This window comes from Ochotona princeps, chromosome 1, assembly GCF_030435755.1.
Source record: "Ochotona princeps isolate mOchPri1 chromosome 1, mOchPri1.hap1, whole genome shotgun sequence".
In the NCBI taxonomy this organism is placed as follows: domain Eukaryota; kingdom Metazoa; phylum Chordata; class Mammalia; order Lagomorpha; family Ochotonidae; genus Ochotona; species Ochotona princeps.
This window is the reverse complement of record NC_080832.1, coordinates 43,736,880-43,742,879: the sequence shown is the minus strand read 5'-3', so window position 1 is coordinate 43,742,879 and position 6,000 is coordinate 43,736,880.

Here is a 6,000-nt window from a genome sequence, read left to right as displayed (position 1 = left end):
TTCCTGAATGTACCACTTTGTGTTAATAGGCACAGCAGGGACTGAGTTTTGTTGCAGGCAAATTTAAGATGAGAGTTCTGTTTATATTTTGAATAAGCGTTTGGTTCTTTTTGCCTTTTCAATACAACTTGTCTACTCTTCTCTCAAAGTTCACCGAGTTCTTCCAAAGAAGTTGGATTGAAGAGAAATATGGGTCGGATGCCTTATGAACTCTTGCATTTATTTATATTAACTAAAAGCCATAATTATTTCCTTTTTAAGTAAAAATTGATTTGTTTTGTGTATTTACCTTTTTTTATTCTTTAGCTCCATGAAAGCAAGAACCATTGTTGATTTGTCTAGAAACTGGGACAATGTCTGAAGCCTTTTGGTGCTCAGTGTGTATCTGTGGATGAATGAATAAATATAACTAAATCATGACAATGTAATCCAGTACACGTGATTAGGAACTTGCACACAGTCCATCCAAGTTGCAGAAGAAGCAAGAACAAAATTAGAGGAGGAAAGAGGTAGACAATTAAGATTGAGAGGAGGAGTAGCTGTTGTCCAAGGGCTTCTTGTGGACTGCAGAAAAGTGAAGGGCAGCAGGAGTGTGGCCTTGCAGGGAAGGGAGGAGGCAGGCTGGTACTTTGTGAAGCAGATTCCAGGAGCAGATCCTACGCGTCCTTTTCAAAAGCCATGAGGACGTTTTAGGTTGCACCCCTTCACCCCAAAGGAAATGCCCCAATCCTGTTCTCATCAGAATTAAAAACAACTAGATGTCCTTGCAGGGGAGAAGTGAGTCACAATTGATTGAAAACACATTCCAGCGGTGAACTCCCCTTGATAAGACATTCCCACCATGACCTGGCTGAAGCCCATTAGGGATTAGTGGGTACGGGACAATTGTGTCCTCAACTTCACCTTTCTAATGTAGAAAGTCAAAATCACTCTCATCATAATGCTAGATCTCCACCCAACTGCTCAGCGGGTATACTGCATATATAACTCCATGTGCATGCTTGCCCACCCCCCTTTGATTATGCAGAACCCTAGGCAGAACTTTCCTGAAATTTAGTCAATGTGTATGACTTCTCTAAGGCGAACTTTTTGTTATCTGGGAGCTTGGTTTTTGGTCACAACCCTGCTGACTTGTGCAATCCAAATAAATTCCTTTCTGCTTCCAGCTAAAACCATGTCTACATGTTTCCATGGGCCTACACACCAGACAAGAACCCTTGGGTTTTCTGTCTGATTACATTATGTTCTTGAGTGAGAATACTGGAAGAAAAAGTGTTTGCCAGACAAAATTCACATCCTCAGTGATGCAGAAACCATGTGATGTGGAGGTTAACGTTGGTTAAAAATGGGTACATAGACTCAATCAAAACTGCTTCACTTTTCTTTGGAAATGAGGGTTTTAAGTCATTTAAGTGATTGCTAAACATAAAAAAGATGATTTGGGAAGTAATGCTGGCTTCTTCACAAGAGTTATTTCAGTAATCCCTCCTGGTTCATAAAATTGATTTTGTTGGTTTCCAAAGCTACTCTGGGATGCAAATAAGACTGCCCTTTCATCTAAACAGAGAGCTTAATTGCTGCAGTCACTTGATTATATGAATATACAAATAACATAAATGATAATGTTAAGGCAACTATGTAGAAATTAACCTGTGCGTGTAAAAGAGACTCAAGAAAATGAGTGCATGTGCAATGGAACAAGGAAACAAGTGCTGAGAGCAGAACCTGGCCTCTTGTCTGGTCACCTCGCTCCAGATGTCCTTGACTGTCCCTTAGCAAAAGGAACTCACTGAATTGAGGAAGTAATATAGCTGGTCTAAGTCGGAATCACTGGGCTGAAGGAGTCATTTGCTTCTTCGATAGAGAAGAACCTCGGTGGTCAGTATTGTCTGAATGAGGTTTGTTTAGGTGAATTCCAGATCCAAATCTCCTCCCAACCAAACTTGCACAGAAAAAGGAAGAGGGGGAACATGGGAGGCCCATATTCACATTCACGAACAGCCCAATCTGAATACAGACTGCTCTCAGTTTGTCGGGGGTGTAGGTATTTCTCTTCATTATCTCACGTAAACTTTGTTAAAATTACCTTCTCCTTTGCTGGTTCACGGGCCACATTCTTCATCATTGATAGAACAAGTTCTTGGGGATGCAAATCAATGATAACAATAATAATATTCTCATCAGCATCACAATCATGTGGTTTGACTACAAGGAAATTCCCTGTTATTCAATGAAAGTAGCTGGAAAGATGTTCATTGAGTGCATAATACAGGTGTCAGGAGGCAGAACTGCCTATTTCTGCCTTCGCATGTTAGAAAATAAGAGCTGAACTCTGTTCTTAGCAGATGAGTAACAACATGTGCTTGAAGCAGGCTGACTGAGCTAAGTCATCCAGAAATCCTAGGGTGGTTGGAAATGGCAAGCAAAATAATAACGAATGTGTTGTCATAACAAAACAAGTTGGAGGTATCCCAAGAGAGAGAGAAAAGATGCTGTTTTTCATACAGTGAAAAGAGCTGAAAGTAGAGCTGAAACTCCTGGACTGAAGGCATGATGCTGTCAGGCACGGCACTGAGAACTTTACTAATAATCAGTGATGTTAATTGTCTGGCAAGCAGACATGATTGCTCTCATCTTATGGTTGAGCACATCGATATTTGGCTGTCTTGTAACTTGGGTGTGGTGGTCTCTAGTCTATGAATGAGAAATCGCTGGGATGTCTGTACTATGGTCTCTTCTGTGCTAAAGCGATTCTGTGAGCTTTTAAAGTTTTCAAAAAAAATTATTTTTGTATTTCATGATATAGTTCCATTGGCATTTCCCCTTCAACTCTCCTCAACTCCCCTCCCACAGTTTTCCCCTATATTATTACAATAGTATAGTCCTTCGGCAACAATCACAAGTCCATCATTCTTCTATTTAAGTGTGCCATGACACTGTAGGCACAATGATACAGTACAGCATCCTATTGTCAAGATATTTCATTTGAGCATCCATAGCAAGCAGCACCCAGTGCAGTCTCACTGCTATGCCTGTGCTCACCACACCTCTCATTCTGCAGACAAGGACACTGGGATATTAAGAGTCCAAGGGCTTGCCTCAAAGCACACAGGGAGTTTACAGTGCCAAGTTTGAAATCCAGTTATCTCAAGGCCGGTGCAGTGGCTCAACTGGTTACTCCTCTACCTCCAAGCATTGCATCACACAGGGGAAAGGGTTTGTGGAGGATGGCTGGTTTGTGGCCTAGGAAAGAAGAGAAGGTTCCGGGACCCTGCACCCATGTGGGAGACCAAAAAGAAGGTCCGGGCTTCAGCTCAGCTCAGCTCTGGCTGTCATTTGGGTAGTAAACCAGCAGATGGAAGGTCATTCTCTCCTTTCTTCTTTGTAAATCTACCTTTCCAATTAAAATAAATGTTTTAAAAAAATAAAGAATCAAATCCAATGATCTCACTTCCCAGTGAAATGTTTCTCATTGGCTCAATTACTCCTACTTTCTTTCCCTTTCCTATAGTGGGGGCATTTAAAATGCGTACACATTTGCAGACCTTGGAAAAAACTACCTAAATAAAAAAATTATCCATTTGGCAAAGTAAGATGGAAAAGGAAGGTGACTAGCGTTTGAGTGCACGCAGTTTGTTTAGCCAGTTGAGTTTAAGTGCTGTGTGGACTGACAGAGGAAGGAAGAGCTCCCTTTGCAACAGAAGAGGTTGTTCACTTCTTGTTGTTGGCTATACTCTGTGGTTACAAGCAGTCAAGGCTTTGACATATACAGAAACAAACCAATTGCATCGTGCCTACCTGAAGAAGTTATCGAGACCTCTTGCCTTGATTCTAACAGATGATTATATAAGGTGTGTGTTTGATTTTCCACACACACACAAAAATTTCCAAAGAACTGGAAAGTCCAAAATCAAGTTCCCAAAGATTTTGTCTATGAGGATCATTCACATTTCTCCTAGAAGAGTTTAGAAACAAAAGATGACAAACAAGTGCCAGTCACTTTGGAAGCTGCTGTTTGAAAAGCAGCACATGGCTCTGTAGAGTTGTGAATTAATATGTGCTCATAGCCTGCGGCCAAAATACCCCAGTATAAAGTTTTTCATAAAGCTATATGTCTAGCACCATTTCCTAATGTTTCATGGTAATTTGCATTCACTGGAGAGTTAAATGGATCTGTGACACAAATTTAAGTTAATTTATTCAGTAAGTAATGGCATGTTTTAAAGGGATTCAAAGTGATCATAATAATGGCAAGCTAACAAATCTCTGATTAGCATTGCAATAGGTGTAAAACATGGGGCTGACGTGGGGGTAGAGGAGGAGGGAGGAAGCAAATGAAGGTGATCTTCAGAGGTCACTAGCAAGAACATTTTACACATTTACATGCGGCATAGCCAAAGCAGGGATTCCGTGCGAAGGACAGAGAAACAGCAAATGGAGAGATGACTTTAAAAGCAGCTACTGGAGGAAGCAAGTAACCAAAACAATCCCTGATTAAAAACATGAAAGACTGAAGTTAAATAATTTTGAAATTCCTCTAATAAGAAAGAATTATGTTTACAAATCCAGTGTGAATCAGTTGCGAAAGGTTTAGGCACACGGCTTATTGCTCACGAATGCTTTTGTGAAATGGTGAATGTGTTTCCCGAGTGACCAAGCTTATGTCAAGTACTTGAACCTTGGAGTATGAAAGCAAAAACACACAGAAGGTACATGCATTTGTCTTTACTTTCTAATAATAGAGGTAGTTTAGCATGGATATTCTAAGACCCTACCATTTTTAATTTGTTAAATTTAAGGGAGGTCTCTGGATCTGCATTTTAATAAGCCTTCCAAGAAATTCTCCTATACCTTGACACGGAAACAACGTAGATAAACTGCTAAGGGCAACTTATGGATTCATATCCTTATCTTGGTGTGGCTAATTGGACATACTAAATGTACCCATATTCCACGTTTGTAAGTTAGCATAAAATCCTGCCATATTCCTGTGTTTGGCAGTTTACAGTAAGGGTAGAAAAAGTAGTTCCTGAAATTGGGGAAATCTCCCAATTTTTCCATCTTAAAATAAGAGTTAAATGCAATTTAGACTCTCATGCAGTTCTAATTCTTCAAATGCATGTCTGACATCTGACATATATTTCTTGGGAATTACTGGGCCAACATTGTGGCAGAGCATCCCACATGGATGCCGGTTCACGTCATGGTTGCTACACACTTGTGATCCAATTCCCTGCTGATGGCCTGGGAACAGCAATGGAAGATGATCCAACTGCTTTGGTCCCTGCACCCATGTGAGACCTAGAGGAAGCTCCTGCTTGTGCCTTTGGCCTAGCCTATCCCTTGTCATTGCAACCATCAGAGAGTAAACTAGCACATGGAAGATTTTTCTCTCTTTCATTTGCTCTGTCCCCATGCCTCTCTGTGTAACTCTTTCAAATACATAAACCTTACAAAAAGAAATAATGACTCATGTATTGGCTAGTGTGGGTGGAATGGGTCTAGAAGAACAGAAATCATTCTTTAGACCAACAAAGTTTATATATATATATATATATATATATATATATATATATGTGTGTGTGTGTGTGTGTGTGTGTGTATCTCAACTGCCTACACACAGATCTTTATCTAAAAGCAGATGTACTAGTTGTCAGGCTGTCATTTCTCTAAAGGGCTTGTCACTAGTGTAAGCTAAAATCACATTTCAATGAAATTTTGAGAATTATCACTGTGACTTTGGTTATAAATAACTGAATCAGAAGGTTTTTGTCTGACCAATTCTGTGTTAGTTAAGAAAACAATTCTTTGGCTTGATCCTGCTAAGATAGTCATTTAGATCTATGCATTCATCGAGCCATCCACCCACGCATGTGTATGAAGGCCTGAGATCAAGCCATCTAAGACAATGATAGATATCTAAATAGCAACATGTAGAAAACAATATTGATAGAATTATGACTTCATGAATTTTCAGGTTTTTTTGTTTCGTATTTCTAC